This window comes from Vombatus ursinus, unplaced genomic scaffold (genome assembly GCF_900497805.2).
Source record: "Vombatus ursinus unplaced genomic scaffold, bare-nosed wombat genome assembly UNPS02014821.1, whole genome shotgun sequence".
In the NCBI taxonomy this organism is placed as follows: Eukaryota; Metazoa; Chordata; class Mammalia; order Diprotodontia; family Vombatidae; genus Vombatus; species Vombatus ursinus.
In genome coordinates this window covers 51,064,442-51,083,862 of record NW_020954599.1, presented here as the reverse complement: position 1 = coordinate 51,083,862, position 19,421 = coordinate 51,064,442, and the positions used below count along the sequence as shown (strand labels likewise).

At 39.3% G+C, this 19,421-nt stretch overlaps 1 pseudogene; it reads left to right on the top strand.

The window, feature by feature from the left end:
• The first annotated feature begins 286 nt into the window (after positions 1-286).
• Positions 287-729, top strand: LOC114024473 (annotated as a pseudogene).
• The last annotated feature ends 18,692 nt before the right edge of the window (positions 730-19,421 follow it).

Here is a 19,421-nt window from a genome sequence, read left to right as displayed (position 1 = left end):
TCAACTCCTGAAGCTATCTTGTTTCAGACATAACAGAATAAACCACCTGCCCCCTCCCCCCCGTTTAGGAAACCCCTTCCTCAGTTTCCAGTAGTGAATGACTATATGTTATCACCTAATTAGCATACTTACCACATAATCTACTACTTTTCCTATATAAACTTTAGCATCATTCCTGTTAGGTTGCAAGTTCCCTAAGGAGCTCTGCCCTCCATGGCAGAATTCCTTAAGGACCTCTGCCTGCTGTACTGCATAACAATAAATCTTTGCCACCTTGATTTAAAGAATGCTTGAGATTCCGGAAGTGCCGCCGCTCCAACTGGTCTCAGTTGTCTCAGGTGCGATAGCTTCAAGGTTACTTCAGGGTGCCAGGTGCTGGCAGTCCAGGCCTTGCGGGCCTGTGGCCCTGCTCGGGTGTCCACTTGCTCCATGGTGACCAGAGGAGGTGTCCCTTCTGATGAGGAGCAGGCTACTGGCTTGGAGAGAGAGATTATGATGGCTGCAAGGAATGATTGGGATCCATACAATCTCCTAGCCCCAAAGGCAGCTCCAGGGACTAAGGAGGAATCCAACTTGGTCCCTTCCATCACTGACAAGCAAATAGTGGGCTGTATCTGTGAAGAGGACAACAGTGCAGTCATCTGGTTCTGACTTCACAAAGGCAAGACACAGTTTTGCCCTAACTGTGGAACCCATTACAAGCTGGTACCCCACCAGTTTAGCCACTGAGCCCCTGGACTGGTTTACTTGAGATGTGTTGTAATGTTTTCTTCCCTCCAATAAAAGACTAGCCATTTCCCTGGCTCTCCCATAATATTAAAAAAAAAAAAAAAGAATGCTTGAGTCTGTGAATTCCTTCTAGATGACCCCACCCTATACTCTGGTCCTTGAGGGATCAAAATTTCTCAGACCTCAACACTTCTAAAAGCAACCAGTTCAGGTACATGCCAATTTACTCTAACTGACCCATAGCCAAATTACAGAGGGTATGTTTTCAGAGGAGACCTGTCTTGAGGACCCTGCCCCCAGAGCCACTTGGAGAGAAAAACAGACTACAACCTAATACTGGGGAGTCTGATATATAAGGAGCAGGGATTTTGAACATAAGACTCATCCACCCTTCAAGGCTGAAACATCAGAAGAATAAGAAGTCCTGTGGGCACCCAGTGCCAACTCTGTTGGGGGGAATCTCAGTCTGTGACTCAGATTTGGATCTGAACAGATTAAATCAATTCAGGCCTGGGTGAGAGTTTGACCAGGAGAAGACTCAGTGCAATCTTATTATTAGTAACGTCCTCCTGAAGAACTTTTCAGAAGGGGTCTAGCTGGGGGGAAGCACTGAGAATAATTTTTCACACTATATAAGTACATATCTACCTATATGTAGAAATTACATATACACATATATATGTATATATGCATATGTAAACATATATGTGTGCATATATGTATGTGTGTGTGTGTATAGATATAAGCTTTATTTTCTATATATATATTATTTCCCCAAGGCGCAATAGATAGAGAACACTGGGCATGGAATCAGGAAGACTCCTGAGTTCAAATCCAGCCTCAGATACTTACTAACTTTGTGACCCTGGGCAAGTCACTTACCCCTGTTTGCCTCAGTTTCCTCATCTGTCAAATGAGTTGGAGAAGGAAATGGAGAACTACTCCAGTATCTTTGCCAAGAAAACCCCAAATTGGGTCACAGAGAGTCAAATAGGACTGAAACAACTGAACAAAAACAATTTCCCCCAGTAGAATCTAAGCTCTTTGAGAGAAGGGACTGTTTATAAATCATAAATCATTCATTTTAGAGCTGGAAGGGAACATAGAGGCTAAAAAGTCCCCTCCCCCATTTTATAGATGAGGAAATTGAGGCTGAGAATGTTAAATGACTTGTCTAGGGTCATATAGTTAGTGTCAAAGATAGGATTTCAAGTCAGTTCTTCCCAACTCAAAGACTAGCAATCTATTCACTTTGGTACCTAGTCTTTGTATGTACAGTGTCTAATAATGCCTAGCACATAAGTAGGTACTTAATAAATACTTATTAAATGGAAACCATTTTTCCAGGGATCTTCATTTTCCTATGTTGAATCCCAGTATAAATCTAGGCTCTTTTTTTTTTTAAACACCTAATAGATCTATGTGTAGGCTCTTCTTGTTATTTCACTCATTTACATCATAAATGAGATGTTTCGGTAGATTTCCAAAGTTAGTTAGATTAAAATGATGCTAACGTTAATTTATCCTGAAGAAAAAGTACTAATATTTAGGAGAGAAATTCCACGTGGAGAAGCATGCCTCCCCACAGCAGAGAGGTGGTAGACTGTAGAAGTGGATGTAGGATGAGGCCAGGAGTGTCCTAGAAAATGTTTAACCTCCAACTTTCTGTCAAACAAAATGTGCAAACAACACTTCTAATTTTAATTTGTACTATTTAAATTTTCTGTATTACTTTCCAAGTCTAAATGATCAATAAACAATAACTCAAGCCCTCATTTGTAGCATTTGTCTATTTCCTAGATGTAAATGCTCATACTGAAATTGTAACAATCTAGTTCCAAGCACACAAGGGGTATGCTACTTTTGGCATACCTCTTGATGAGATATACATTGTCAGACATGGCCAATGATTTGCTGGTTTTTTCTGTGTAACCATATTCACAGAAGTGAGATGAGGCAGCAGTAGGGTTGGAGGTGTGGGGGAAGGATGTGGTGATGGAGAGGCAACATTGGTAAATGAGGGTGATGTCAAAAAAGCATCAATAAAATATGTATTAATTTTTTAAAAGAATCAGAAAATCTATATTGTTGTCTTTCCTAAGTAATGTGAATTTCATAAGAATAATGCCACAGAACCACACTCAATGCAGGTAAAGTGATGGATGTATCTACTCTCTCATCCTGAAGCTAACCTTAGGCATTCAGGTCAATGTACAGTCTGTAGTCATGGAACAGCTAAGGGTTAACTGGCCAGTATAGTAATGTTCAAGCCTAGAACTATGTCTTCACTAATACATGGTCCTAACCCATGGAGTGAACTAGCTCTAATGGGTGCTAAAGCTAAGATACATGAATAATTGGCCACTTATTAACCAGATTATGAAGGGCACATTGCTTTGTAAAGCTCTGACTTCTAGCCACTCAAGACATGTAAACTAGTAGATACTGCATTTGGAAGAGATCTCCTTCCTCTTTCCATTACCTCCCACCCTAGACTCCTCAGGCCAGCATTCTCTGTTCCCCCATCCTCCACTTTACATAGACCAGCAGTTTTTCTCCTGTCATTGTAGGCATCAGAATTTCATCCTGTTTCCCAGCTGCACCTCCTCCCACTGTGCACCAAGATTGAGAAGCTTTTTGTGAGGCAATCAGGCCTTAAGCTACTATTTTTATTTCTTGGAATGAATTCAGTGCTGAGAAAAGGTCCTTGGAATGACCACTCTGGAGACCAAAGCCCATCTGGAAAAATGGATAGTGTGAAATTTTATCCCACAATGGACCTTCCCCAAAAGACCAATTACAATGTCATCCTTTCCAAGAATTTCTCCCAATATTTGTGTAAGGTCACCAAAAAGTTAAATCTTAAATAAAAGTTTCACTGACTTATGTAAGAGAAGAAAACTGCTTTGTGGGGGGTGAAAGTGAAAAACAGACAAAAGGGATATAGCAATGTTGGAAATGTATGGAAATTTGTATATATTTGTATATATTTTCTCCTTGAGTCTCACAATGCCAGTGAGAGGTATTTGGTCAAAATCTCTTTCTCTGAAGTGATTGCCTTAATACATGGACATAGAACCATAACTAAGGTGAGGCAACTAGAACTTTAATCCATGATGTTAATAGCCCAATAATACCTTACTCTCTGGTGCATGTCATGGGCCCTATACTATGAGGTGCCACAAAAATAATCACACCCACCTTCCAGATCTCACTTTCCTCCATAAGGGTTTTTTCTCTCTCTAACTCCAATGTTACCACCATACTCCCAAATTGAATTTCCCAGGGGTATCAAAATTCCTAGCTATGTCTTTGCATGGTCATCAATGTTAGGTTGGTTCTAGTGTAATTTGATGAGATGATAGAATAAAATTACTCCCAAATCTCTAAACAGTTGTCATAAAAATTCAAGAAAGAGCTATTTTATTCTTTAGTAACTAACTAGCTGGCAGCAGATAGGGATAACTCCCTCCCCAAATGCAGGGGCTTTTTGGGCATTGTTTCTGCATATGAAACAGGTAGGGGGAAAGCAGATAGATGCTTTCTCTCTTGTTTTGATTTGAACTTACTCTTTTAATTCATTTTTTTTTATAAATATCTATTTGGCACATCCCAAATGGACTGTAAAAATAATGATAATAATAGTACCTACTTCATGGTATTGTTGTAAGGATTAAACTAGATTACATATACATATATAATATATTATTTATCACATAAATAACATATTATGATAATACATACAAATATATTTTATATTTATCATATATTACACATACATATATATCTTTAGTACTGTATTAATATAATACAATACATTATATTAATACATTATATTATTATATATAATTATTATATATATAATATAATATTAATTCAATATAATAATGAGCTATTATTATTAGTCTAGGTAAGAGAGGAGGGATATGAGAGATGTTGTGACTGTAGAATTGGTAAGACTTGATAAATTATTGGGTATTGAGCGAATGGAGACAGGAAAAGGTCAGTGTTGGCTCCAAAATTAGGAATCTGAGTGACTGGAAGAATTATTGTGCCCTCAGCATAAATAGAGAAATGTGGAAGGAAGGGTAGGCTTAGAGAACAAGCTAATGACTTTACTTTGCACTTATTGATTTTTGAGATGCCAATGGGATATCCAGGTAGATAGTTTTGGTATTTGTATTCTACCATAGTGCCTAAAATATAGGTGTTAATAAATGCTTGTTGATTGATTGCTATGCCCAGGAAGCAGTTGGTGATATAGGACTAGAATTCAGGAAAGAGATTTAGGCTCAAGATATAGATTTGGGAGTCTGGATATAGAAATCAAAGAGAACAGAGTTAAAAGATGAATCCAAGATTTTGAATCGAGCTGGCTGAGAAAATGGTAATACTTTTCTCTTTCTTAAAGGAATGGGGTAAGTCAAGAGGTGGGGCTGGAGTCAGGGGAAGATGATGAATTCTGTTTCAGACAAATTGAGTTTTAAGTGTTGAAGGGTGATTGGAATTCAAGACTGCAACTCAAGAAAATGGTCCCCATTGCCTTTTCCACTTTGCACATTTAGATCAAAGATACATATGCAATATCCTCAGCAAACTAAGGAACTGATCTTCAACAAGATCTCCTAGTACAATGCCTGTCATATAGTGGGCACTTAATAAGCATTGATTAATTGATTGATCATAGAGTTAGAGCTAAAGGTATATTATCTAGTTCAACACTCTCATTTTACCAGTGTGGAAACTGAGGCCCCTCAAAAGTTAAATGATTTACCCAAGTTCACACATGTAGCAGAAGCTACTTCAAATTTGGTATTCTTTCACCTGTACCATACTGCCTCCTGAAAGTGTAGACAGTTGTTAAAAGAGATATTATTTATAAATGCAGTGTTATAAAATTTTCAGGGTTAATACAATACTCTTTGGTTACCCCTCTGTGACTTCTGAGTTGAACTCTGTCTTTTTTTTTTTAAATTGATTACTTTTGTTATGACAGCAGATAAATAAAGATATAAAAATAAATAAAGATAAATAAAGACATAAACCACCAACAAAGGGTATTTCCAAACACCATTAAGCAAAACAGTCTAAAAGAAAGATTGGGACTCATAGTACATGCAAATCAGTGTACTTTTGTAATTTACCCTTTTTTAAAAAATTTTAACTTTATTAGTTAAAAAAGAAAGAATATGTGCTTTATTTTATTAAGGAGCCAATTACATTAAATTTGGTTCATTTTAACAAGCATTTATTTTGCAACTATTATTAACCCTGTTTGCCTCATTTTCCTCATCTGTAAAATGAGTTGGAGAAGGAAATGGCAAACCATTTCAATATCTTTGCCAAGAAAATCCCAAATGAGGTCATGAAGAGTCAGACAGCACTACAAACAACTGAACAACAACTAAATATCATATGGCAGATACTACAGTAAGCATTAGTATTGTTATTGTTCAGTCACTTCTGATTCTTTGTGACTCCATGAGCTTGTCCATGGGATATTCTTAACAAAGATACTGGAGTGGTTTGTCATTTCCTTCTCCCATTTTGCAGATGAGGAACTGAGGCAATGACTTGCACAGGGCCACATGGCTAGTAAGTGCCCCAAGCAGTAGATTGCTTTTTGTCATTTGACACAATGACAAAAAGGAAATAGTCCCTGCCTTCAGGAATAAATTCTATGTCCATTGCATTTGACCTAGGTTTTGTTGCCTTTTATGTCTTTGCTTAAACAGTTGGAGTCAGTATAGATATTATTCTTTTGGTTCTGTTCTCCTTACTCCATATCACTTCATTCACGTTTTCCCATATTTCTTTGGGTTCTTCAATTTATCTTTCCTTATGTCCAGACTTAATTTTTCAGAGTCCCTTTGGGCTTTGGTGCCCTATATGTGACAGTGAAACTGACTGGCTTGGATGGTAGTTGCCCCAACCTTCATATGATAGACTGATGAAGAGAAATTTTGGACAGGGACTTCCTCAGAGTCACCTTAAAGTACAATTCAAAGCAAACATTAACTGTAATAACTGGGAAATAATGGCAGGGTTCATGGGACAGAAGAAAGGAAATAAGCATTTATTAAGCCTACTATGTGCCATACACTGTCCTAAAAGCTATCTCATTTGATTCTCACAACAACCCTGGAAAGTTAGTGCTATTTTTATCATCCCCATTTTACAGATGAGGAAACTGGGGCAGCAGAGGTTGTGACTTGTCCAGGGTCACACAGCTACTAAATGTCTGAGGCTGAATTTGAACTCAGATTTTCTTTACTCCAGGCCCAGTGCTTTATCAACCGTAACACCTAGATTCCCATAATGCTACGGGAAGAAAACATTCGTAAATTAATCAGCTCTGGTTAAGCCAAAGCTACAATGAGTAAGAGGCTCGGCTGGCAAAAGCTGAAATTCTGTTCTAAATGATGGACTTAGGATATCAAATGTATGAGGTCTCAGACTGGTGCCTTTTTTGATTATGTCTAATCCTTTGCATATGGAATTAAGGAAAAGGATTGGACCTGTCATTTCACTGGCAGAGGAAACAGCCCATGAGGAAACTCCATTTACAAATGCAAGTTGGCACTTTCACTGAAACTTATAGTCATGGAGAGCTGCCTCAAACACTGAAATGTTAAGTGACTTGTCCAAGGCTACCACACAGATATTATGTGTCAAAGGCAAAACTTGAATCCATGACTTCAAGTATGGTTTTCTATGTACTACTCCACACTGACTCTAAGTTACAGAATTTAGTAACTGGTCTATGGGAAGGGCAGCTTGGCAAAGTTGCTAGAGTGCTGGACTTACAGCCAGAAAGATGTGAATTCAAATCCAGTCCTTGCTACCACCTAGCTATGTAACCTTAGGCAAGTCACAAACCTGAACTTGTTTCTTTTTCTGTCAAACAAAAATAAAAATATTCATTGTACTTATTTCATAGGGTTGTTTTGATCATGAAGCTATTTTGAGGTTCAATTGAGAGTACAGGAAAATCACAACCTGTTTAAGTCTCAGTTTCCTTTTCTGTAAAATGGGGATAATAATAGCCACAGCACTTACTTTATAGGGATATTGTGATACTCAAACAACATAATGTGTGTAAGGTGCATTACAAAATTTATGGTGCTATACACAAACTTCAAGGTACTATACAAATATTATTTTTGATGGTCATGGAGAGAAAAGGTTAGGAAACATGACTCAACTGATGCATAGTGTAGGGAGTCAGCAGATATTATCAAAGATGTTACTCAAGTGCTAGTACAAGCACTTTCCTGGCAACTTCTGGGCAGAGGCCGATTGTTGGTGTTTTGGTCTTATGTACAGTCTGAGAATATATCTATCCCTAGTTATCAATAGACACAAAAGACAATACATGCTGTAGCCCTGCACTTTATCAGGCCTGGGGTCATTCCTGCTCATCATTGTATTAGAAGGAGATATTCAAAGTTGGATGCTAATCAAGGACTCTAAAAGTCTGAGGCTGGACCAAGTCAGGGGACAAGGGAATGTGGTCTTTAGGGTGCTTGAGTGACTCTTTTCTCCATAGTCAAAGGCCTCACTAAGGGTTAGATTGAAGGGTGAGCAAAAAAGGCACTAAGTCTTTTCTCCATATAGTAGACACTCAGTGCCTAGAGTGATTATTTTGAAGTCACATGCAAGACTCAAGAGTCACTGATAAAATGCTGAGGCCACTGAGCTCAGTTCTTTCTTGTGGTGAGATATACATTTTCTTAGAGCAAAGAGAATTGAATCACTTCCTGCTTCCTTCCACATTCTGTCCCTTAACTGTGAGAAGAAAGTGGGTGTAGATGAAGAGAGAGAGCATTCTAGGTATGGAGTGCAGGTGGGCCATCACCAATCATCCTGACCTATGTCTTGCCACTGGACTCCGAAACTCTAAGGAGAGAGTGAGGTTGATGACTTTACACAGCTCTGTCTTACTTCTAATTCACTTGTAAATCAAGACATCACTTTCTTGATGTTATTGGTTCTCTTTGAGAATGAAAAATGAATAACATCCCAGATAATACAGTCAGAATCATTGTTTCTTTTAGGTCTACTGCTTTTTAGGGAAGTGATTTGATTTGGTACAGCCTTAGGAACTGTCACTCCATACCTAGGGAATGCCCAAGGTCAGGGGTGGGGACTTGAGGCCATATGTGGCCTTCTAGATCCTTGGGTATGGCCTTTTGACTGAGTCCAAGTTTTACAGAACAAATCCTTTTAGTAAGAGGATTTGTTCTGTGAAGTTTGGATTTAGTCAAAGGGCCCCACGGGAGGACCTAGAGTGCCGCGTGTGGCCTTGAGGCCTCAGGGTCCCCACCCCTGCCCAAGGTTGTTTACAGCCTCCTATGTTCTCTGCCTTTCTTTGCCACAAGAGATCTCCCAGGAGGGAGAGGGGAGTATAACCAGAAATAACTGTTAAGTAAAAGCAAAAGACAAAACAAATAATAAATGTTTTTTGCTTTTGCAAAACAATAATTTCTAGTTATATACTCCTCCCTGTCCTGGGGAATCGAACCATTGCATGTAGGAAGGAAAAAATAATTAAACAAAATCAATATGGAAACTTTCTGACAATGTATGCAAAATCTTAACCTGTAGTCTCTCACCTCTCTTCCAAGAGGAAGGAGACAGCTTTCATTATCTGTTTTAAAAGACCAAGATGAGTTATTATAGTTATGTAGAGTTTAACTTCCCTTTTCATGTCTTTTATTACATTATTGTTATTATATTATTATGTTCTTGGTATTGTACTTATGTCAAATAATAACTCATGTTATTAGTTGATAATATTATTGTACTCATTGTATATATTATTCTGATTCTCCTCATTTCATTCTGCATCACTTCATACAGGCATTTTTCTGAATTTCCCATCATCATAATTTCTTAAGATGCCATGATATTCCATTATATTCAGATACCAATTTATTTAGCCATTCTTCTTCTAACTGACATTTTATTTCCAGTTCTTTACTCTGATAAAAAAAAAAGCTGCTATTAATATTTTGGTATATTTTCTTTCTGTTTCTGACCTGTTTTGGGGTGGGGGGTGGGAGGTATATCTCTAATAATATTATCACTGGGTCAAAGATCATGTACTGTTTAGTCACTATTCTCAAGTAATTTCAAATTAAAACTCTATGTACTTCACTGTAGGTTGGCTCACTTAGCATAACCTGAAGCAGACTAGCATTCTCTACTTCTGGTTCAAAGTCTTACTTTCATTCTTCCCCCTTTGCCCCCCACCCTTACCCAAGAAGGTCCACAGTTTAAGAAACACAAGCTATGCTGATCACATACACATTGCCAGAATTGCAGGGACAGCAATATTGTAGTGAATCAGAGCTTTAGGGAGGATTTCCTCAAATCCAGAGTTTATCCTCCTTCACAGAAATGTGTATGTAGGGATCTAAATAAGAGTTTTAGATTCCTGCAAGGAGAGGCAATCATGATAAGAGAAAAAGTTGGTATTTCTTCTGAGCCTGAACCCCAATCCAAATCCTCTTGGATAAAGTATTTTTCAACAGACTGCAGCAAATCTGCTGCTGACTTTTAAGCTTTTGAAAATACTGACTGTATCATTCACACTCCATCCACTCCAGAACAGAGGGACCATTTCCACCTATTTCCCATGAAATGCTTCTGTTGGCTTCCAACCCAACAACTTAGCTCTGACCTGGGAAAAACCAAATTCGTTTTTCTTGGGGCTTCATATTTCATCTCCTTTTTGTTCCCCCGCCAGAGTTCTGCCTGTATCTGTCAGATCACATACCTTTTGAGAACAATGCCTGCCAGCTCCTGTGGATTATCTTCTCCTGCCAACCACCTCGCTGCCAGCCCCAGCAGACAGTTGATGGGCAGCTCTCCCTTTTTCCCCCCACTGCACAGTCAGAAGCTGCTTCAGATTCTCTTAGTTTTTCCTTCCTGTGCCTTTTGTTCTTCCCCCCACCAGCACAAGCTGCTTTGCAGGACCAGTCGTGTCTTTTTTTCCCATCATTAAGATGGGCTATGTGGATGGATTGGCCACCCGAAGATGCCAGGACTTCCTGTAATGAACGAAATGTAACATTCAGCTCCTGGCATGCCACTGAAACCAGACTTCCTCAAGTCTGCTCCATTACCCCAAGGACTAAAATTCTCAATTTCACTCTGGGAGATAAGTGAAATGATTATTTCCCTCGATGCCCAAGTCAGTTAAAAACCCAGCTGACAGCCCACATCTTTAGCTCTCTGGCCTGGTGTCTATGGCACAGTATTGTAACTTTAATAGGGAGTTTTGAGGTCTTTTATTTGTAGAGTTGAGGACTGCCATGCTTTTTTTCTGTCGCTAGCTCCCAGTGTGGCCTTGGGGAAATTGTTACATGGTGGGTCTCAGTTTCTCTGAAATACCGTATACTCTGTAAATACTGTATACTCTGTAAATACCTATTCTTTCCCTGGCTGTCTTTACCTTCATCCATTCATTCATCCGTTCAACGAGCACTTATTGAATGTTAACCATGTGATAGACACTATGCTAAAGATTAGAGACAAAAAGACAAAAACAAGATTGTCCCTGTCTTCAAGGAATCTACATTTGACATACTTACCTAATAGACATACTTCTAAGAGTCCCTGGGCTCTCTCCTCCTTTTGCTGAAAAGTTGTGTCTATTCACAATAGGCCTACTATCTGGCCAGTCCATTCATTTTGGCTATAGCCTTAAGGAGGCAACACATTTGAGGCCTATATTTGAATGCTATATGTGAAATCAGGAGACCTTGGTTTGAATCCTACATCTCAAGTTTACTACTGGGGACTATTGGCAAGTCACTTCTGCACTTAGAATGTTAATTTCCTCATCTATAAACAGGAATAATAATATTTACCACATCTGCCTCACAGGGTTATGATGAAGAAAGTGCTTTCTAAGCCCTAAAAGGATATTTAAGAGTTAGTTCCTAGCATTAATGATACTCGTGATTGTTAGACAAGCAGAAATTATTAAGCACCTACTATATGCCAGGCACTATGTTAAGCATTGGACATACAAAGAAAGGAGAAAAAAAGTCCCTGATAAATCAGATATAGTCTCAGAGTATTAGAGCACTAGTATTAAGGGGAATTGGGAAAGGCTTCTTGCAAAAGAGGCACTTCAGGGGCAGCTAGGAGGTGCAGTAGATAAAACACTGGCCCTAGATTCAGGAGGACCTGAGTTTAAATTCAGCCTCAGACACATAACACTAACTAGCTATGTGACTCTGGGTAAGTCACTTAACCCCAATTGCCTCACCAAAAAAAAGGGGGGGCCACTTTAACTAGGACTTCAGGGAAGCCAGGACTCAGAGGTGAGGAAGGAAAGAGTTTTAGGTATGAGAACAGCCAAAAACACTCTGAGTTGCGAGATAGAGCATGATATATGAGGAACAGCAAAGAGGCCAGTGTCACCCAAAGAGTAGGTGGAGGGTAGTAAGGTCTAAGAAGATAGAAAAGTAGGAAGTGGCCAGGTTATAAAGGTCTTTAAAAGCCAAAGAGTGACCAAATCATTCATTAATGTGGAAATTTTCACCAAATATAGAGATTTCTGAAAAGTATCTCTCCTTCTCTCTTCCCCCAGGAAAAATGTAATTTCTGAAAAGTATCGAATGATCTTTTAATAGTATAAAAAAGGTCATGCAACTGTTTCAGCACTAGCTACTTACCAGCAAGGAGGAGATGTCTTGGTAAATGTACAACAGCTGGCTCTCTGAAAATGAATGACCCATTTTTAAGTTTAATAAACATTTTTTAAAAGTTATTTATTTATTTTTAGTTTTCAACATTTACCCCCACAAGATTTGGAGTTCCAGATTTTCTCCCTATCTCCCTTCTCTCCCTACCCTAAGACGGCATGCATTCTGAACACCCCTTCTCCCAATCTGCCCTCCCTTCTATTACACCCTGCGGCTTCTCTTATCCCTTTCCGCTACTATTTTCCTGTAAGGAAAGATAGATTTCTATACCCCATTGCCTGTATATCTTATTTCCCAGTTGCATGTAAAAACAGTTTTTAACATTTGTTTTTAAAACTTTGGGTTCCAAATTCTCTCCCTTCCTCCCTCCCTACCCACCCCTATTGAGAAGGCAAGTAACTTGATACAGGTTATACATGTGTAGTAATGCAAAACACTTCCATAATAGTCATGTTGTGAAAAATTAACTATATATCCCTTCATTCTATCCTGCCACCCCCCCTGTTTATTCTATTCTCTGCTTTGACTCTGTCTCTTCTCAAAAGTGTTTGCTTCTGACTACCTCCTCCTCCAACTTGCCCTCCCATCTATGACCCCCCCTCCTTCTCTTATCCCCTTCCCCCCTTACTTTACTATAGGGCAAGATAGATTTCTATACCCAACTGAGTTATTCCCTCTTTGAGCCAATTCTGATGAGAGTAAGGTTGATTCACTCCTTCTCATCTCCCCGCTCTTACCCTCCACTGTGAAAGCTTTTTCTTGCCTCTTTATGTGAGATAATTTACCCCATTCTACCTCTCTCTTTCTCCTTCTCCCAGTATAATCCTCTCTCACCCCATAATTTTATTTTTAAGATATCATCCCTTCATCTTCAACTCACCCTGTGCCCTCTGTCTGTGTGTGTGTGTGTGTGTGTGTGTGTGTGTGTGTATATATTTCCCCCCCCAACTACCCTAATACTGAGAAAGGTCTCATGAGTTACAAATATCATCTTTCCATGTAGGAATGTAAACAGTTCAACTTTAATAAGTGCATTATGATTTCTCTTTCCTGTTTACCTTTTCATGCTTCTCTTGAGTCTTGTATTTGGAAGTCAAATTTTCTATTCAGCTCTGATCTTTTCATCAAGAATGCTTGAAAGCCCTCTATTTCATTGAATATCCATTTTCCCCCTCATTGATTACACACAGTTTAGTTGGGTAGATGATTCTTGATTTTAATCCTAGGTCCTCTGGAATATTGTATTCTAAGCCCTCCAAGCCCTTAGTGTAGAAACTGCTAAATCTTGTGTTATCCTGATTGTGTTTCCACAATACTTGAATTGTTTCTTCCTGGCTGCTTGCAATATTTTCTCCTTGACCTGGGAATTCTGGAATTTGGCTATAATATTCCTGGGAGTTTTCCTTTGGGGATCTCTTTCAGGTGGTGATTGGTTTATTCTTTCAATTTCTATTTTACCTTCTGTTTCTAGAATATTAAGGCAGTTTTCCTTGATAATTTCTTGAAAAATGATGTCAAGGTGATGTTTTATGAGTTCTTGATTTCTCATGGAGTCATTAGCTTCCATTTGCTCCATTCTAATTTTTAAGGAATTATTTTCTTCAGTGAGGTTTTGGACTTCCTTCTCCATTTGACCAATTCTGCTTTTTAAAACATTCTTCTCCTCATTGGCTTTTTGAACCTCTTTTGCCATTTGGGTTAGGCTATTTTTTAAGGTGTTATTTTCTTCAGTATTTTTTTGGATCTCCTTTAGCAAGCTGTTGACTTGTTTTTCATGATTTTCTTGCATCACTCTCATTTCTCTTCCCAGTTTTTCCTCTACTTCTCTTACTTGCTTCTCAAAATTCCTTTTGAGCTCTTCCATGGCCTGGGACCAATTCATATTTTTCTTGGAGGCTTTGGATGTAGGAGCTTTGACTTTATTGTCTTCTTCTGGTTCTATGTTTTGATCTTTGTCACTAAAGTAAGATTCTATGATCTGAGGTTTTTTTTTTTTTTTGCACTGTTTGCTCATGTTCCCAGTCAATTACTTGACTATTAAACTCTTTGTTAAGGTAGGGGTCTGCTTCCAGTGTGGAGAATATATTGTCCCAAGCTTCAGAGGTTTTGGGCAACTGTTTTCAGAGATACTTCTAGAGACATGTGAATTTTCAGTTCTCCCAAGGTGGTATGATTAAAGGAGAGGTGTTTACTCCTTTCCTGGCCTGTGTTCTGGTTTACGAGTGACCACAAGCACTCTTTTCTGCCTTAGAACTGTGAGGAGGATTCCCTCTCCACTGCCACCACAAGTTCCACCATGCCAGCACTCCTCCTCACCCAGGACTGTGACCCAGATCCAAGCATGGGCAAAGCAAGAGAATCCTGCCTCAGTGCCAGCAAAGAGATCCCTGCAATCTTCCTCTGATCAGCTGCTCAATCCCCACTCTGTTTTCTGTGGGTCAAGAGCTCCAGAAGCAGCCACCTCCCTGGGGCTGTGCCAGAACTGGGGCCAGACCAAACTCCTCTCTCACCCAGGTCTGACAGACCTTTCCTACTGACTTTCTAAGTTGTCTTTGGCATTTGTGGGTTGAGAAGTCTGGAAACTGCCACAGCTCCCCTTGATTCAGTCCCCTGAGGCCTGTTCCAGGTTTTCTGAGGTACTGTCTTTGCCTGCATGGCCCATGCTGAACAGGGCTCCTCTCCTAGCCATTGCGGTAGACCTTTCCCATCAACTGTCCAGGTTGTCTTGGGCTGGAAATTTGCTCCACTCCATCTTTTTGCAGGTTCTGCTGCTCTAGAATTTGTTTAGAGTCATTTTTTACAAGAATTTGGAGGGGTTTGGGGGAGAGCTCAAGCAAGTCACTGCTTTTACTCTGCCATCTTGGCTCCACCCCCCCCTTCCAGGAGGTTAATTTTCTCAGTTCTTCTTTTGAGTCAAGTTTGGTTATTATAATTACACAGCCCAACCTCCAGCTGTTGATTCTACACATTTAACTTTATTATTAGCTAATATTGTCAGAAGCTCATCTTGGAAAAACTGCAATTTTCTGTACCATATGAGCAAGATAAAACCAAAGAGGAGTAGTATTGCTTTAATTTTGTAAGGTTCTGGATTTCATTTGATTCTGATTCGATCACAGACTTTATAAGGCCTCTGGCCACTCAGCAGTTTAACTAATCGAAAACCAGCTTTCAATTTTACCAGCAATTTTGATACCTTATACAGATCCTGTGAAGAAAAGATACTGTGACAGTGAATTATAATTATGAGATACCTTTAACTACTACTCTTTGGGTTTCCCGTTCATAAGTCTTCATTCTCTTTTTGTTATTTTATTTAATGATGAATTTTGATCCTTCAAACTCTATTCCCTCCTTGGGTTGCCACTCCTAGGTTTGCATAATTGGTGGTTGGAGATGAGGGAAAGGGGGACAAAAAACACAAAGAGAACTGGAGTATGACACTGAATCATAGCTATTTTCTTTTCATTTAACTATTAATTAATGAACATTTATTAAGCACCTACTATGTGCCAGGCACTATGCTAAGCACTGAACATTAACCTCATCCAGGGCTAAGGAATCCACTTTATACACACTATAAGATTTTCAGCATCTGATTCAACTCAATTTATCAATCACTTATTAACTCCCTACTGCATGCCAAGCATTGTGCTGGTTCAGGGAAAGGAGAGGGGGAATGAAAGACATGGCCCCTGCCCTCTTGGAACTTATAAAGTAGTAGGGGAATATGACATTTACACAATAAAAGGTGCAAAGTACTATGTGAGATCCAAAGGGGAGAAAAAGAAGAGAATCAAAAAAGGTTGCATGAAGCAGGTGGTGTTTGAAAGAGGTTTTCTAGTAACTCTGCCAACTGTATGTCTTTGGACAAATCATTTTGCTTCTCTGTGACTCATTTTCCGTGTGTGTAAAATGAGGGAGTTGTATTAGATGGCCTCTAGGGCTCTTTCAGATCAGAAATTCTAGAATCGTCTTAATGATTTTCATTCCAAATGGAGGCAAGGAAGAGGCATTTCAGACAAAAGCAACAGAATAAAGAAAGTCATGGCTGGAGGAAATCATGAGGAACAGCAAAAAATTCAGTCTGACCAGAACATAGGGCATGTGGAGGAGAGTAGTATGAGATAAGGCTAAAAAGAGAAGTTGGTGCCAGATTGTAGAAAGCCTTGAATGGCAATACTAAAAGTTTTACAAATTGTTAGTGGAAGATTTTAAAATATTAGAGCTTAATTGATTGAGTCAGGTGTCTCTCTGATAAACAACAATGTTCTGAAGCCAGTTGATAACAGCTCTAGGATTGTTAAAATTTCAGTCTGAGCATTTATACTTCAGGAATTGGCAAACACAACAGATCAAGGCTTGATTCATTGTTTTGTAAGTTGTCTAGTCTTAAGAAAATGATGAAGAAAATGTTGATTGGGGGCAGAGCCAAGATGGCAGAGTAAAAGCAGTGACTTGCTTGAGCTCTCCCCCAAACCCCTCCAAATTCTTGTAAAAAATGACTCTAAACAAATTCTAGAGCAGCAGAACCTGCAAAAAGATGGAGTGGAGCAAATTTCCAGCCCAAGACAACCTGGACAGTTGATGGGAAAGGTCTACCGCAATGGCTAGGAGAGGAGCCCTGTTCAGCATGGGCCATGCAGGCAAAGACAGTACCTCAGAAAACCTGGAACAGGCCTCAGGGGACTGAATCAAGGGGAGCTGTGGCAGTTTCCAGACTTCTCAACCCACAAATGCCAAAGACAACTTAGAAAGTCAGTAGGAAAGGTCTGTCAGACCTGGGTGAGAGAGGAGTTTGGTCTGGCCCCAGTTCTGGCACAGCCCCAGGGAGGTGGCTGCTTCTGGAGCTCTTGACCCACAGAAAACAGAGTGGGGATTGAGCAGCTGATCAGAGGAAGATTGCAGGGATCTCTTTGCTGGCACTGAGGCAGGATTCTCTTGCTTTGCCCATGCTTGGATCTGGGTCACAGTCCTGGGTGAGGAGGAGTGCTGGCATGGTGGAACTTGTGGTGGCAGTGGAGAGGGAATCCTCCTCACAGTTCTAAGGCAGAAAAGAGTGCTTGTGGTCACTCGTAAACCAGAACACAGGCCAGGAAAGGAGTAAACACCTCTCCTTTAATCATACCACCTTGGGAGAACTGAAAATTCACATGTCTCTAGAAGTATCTCTGAAAACAGTTGCCCAAAACCTCTGAAGCTTGGGACAATATATTCTCCACACTGGAAGCAGACCCCTACCTTAACAAAGAGTTTAATAGTCAAGTAATTGACTGGGAACATGAGCAAACAGTGCAAAAAAAAAAAAAAACCTCAGATCATAGAATCTTACTTTAGTGACAAAGATCAAAACATAGAACCAGAAGAAGACAATAAAGTCAAAGCTCCTACATCCAAAGCCTCCAAGAAAAATATGAATTGGTCCCAGGCCATGGAAGAGCTCAAAAGGAATTTTGAGAAGCAAGTAAGAGAAGTAGAGGAAAAACTGGGAAGAGAAATGAGAGTGATGCAAGAAAATCATGAAAAACAAGTCAACAGCTTGCTAAAGGAGATCCAAAAAAATACTGAAGAAAATAACACCTTAAAAAATAGCCTAACCCAAATGGCAAAAGAGGTTCAAAAAGCCAATGAGGAGAAGAATGTTTTAAAAAGCAGAATTGGTCAAATGGAGAAGGAAGTCCAAAACCTCACTGAAGAAAATAATTCCTTAAAAATTAGAATGGAGCAAATGGAAGCTAATGACTCCTTGAGAAATAAAGACATTGTAAAACGAAACCAAAGGAATGAAAAAATAGAAGACAATGTGAAATATCTTCTTGGAAAAACAACTGACCTGGAAAATAGATCCAGGAGAGATAATTTAAAAATTATTTGACTACCTGAAAGCCATGATCAAGAAAAGAGCCTAGACATCATCTTTCAAGAAATTATTGAGGAAAACTACCCTGATATTCTAGAGGGTAAAATAGAAATTGAAAGAATCCACTGTTCACCTCCTGAAAGAGATCCCCTAAGGAAAACTCCTAGGAATATTGTAGCCAAATTCTAGAGTTCTCAGGTCAAGGAGAAAATATTGCAAGCAGCCAGAAAGAAACAATTCAAGTATTGTGGAAACATAATCAGGATAACACAAGATTTAGCAGCTTCTACATTACGGAACTGAGGGGGTTGGAATATAATATTCCAGAGGTCAAAGGAGCTAGGATTAAAACCAAGAATCACCTACCCAGCAAAACTGAGTATAATCATTCAGAGGAAAAAATGGACATTCAGTGAAATAGAGGACTTTCAACCATTCTTGATGACAAGATCAGAGCTGAATAGAAAATTTGACTTCCAAATATAAGACTTAAGAGAAGCATGAAAAGGTAAACAGGAAAGGGAACTCATAAGAGACTTATTAAAGTTGAACTGTTTACATTCCTACATGGAAAGATGATATTTGTAACTCATGAGACCTTTCTCACTATTAGGGTAGTTGGAGGGAATATATATAGACAGAGGGCACAGTTGAAGATGAAGGGTTGATATCTGGAGAATAAAATTAAGGGTGAGAGAGGATTATACTGGGAGATGGAGAAAGGGAGAGAGAGGTAGAATGAGGTAAATTATCTCATACAAAAGAGAGAAGAAAAAACTTTTACAGTGGAGGAGAACAGGGGGGAGGTGAGAGGGAATGAATGAATCTTACTCTCATCAGAATTGGCTTAAGGAGGGAATAACATACATACTCAATTGGGTATGGAAATCTATCTTACCCTACAGGAAAATAGGGGGGAAGGGGATAAGAGAGTGGGAGATGATAGAAGGAAGGGCAAATTGGAAGAGGGGGTAATCAGAAGCAAACACTTTCGAGGAGGGACAGGGTCAAAGGAGAGAATAGAATAAATGGGAGGTGGGATAGGATGAAGGGAAATATAGGTAGTTTTTCACAACATGGCTATTATGGAAGTGTTTTGCATGACTACACAT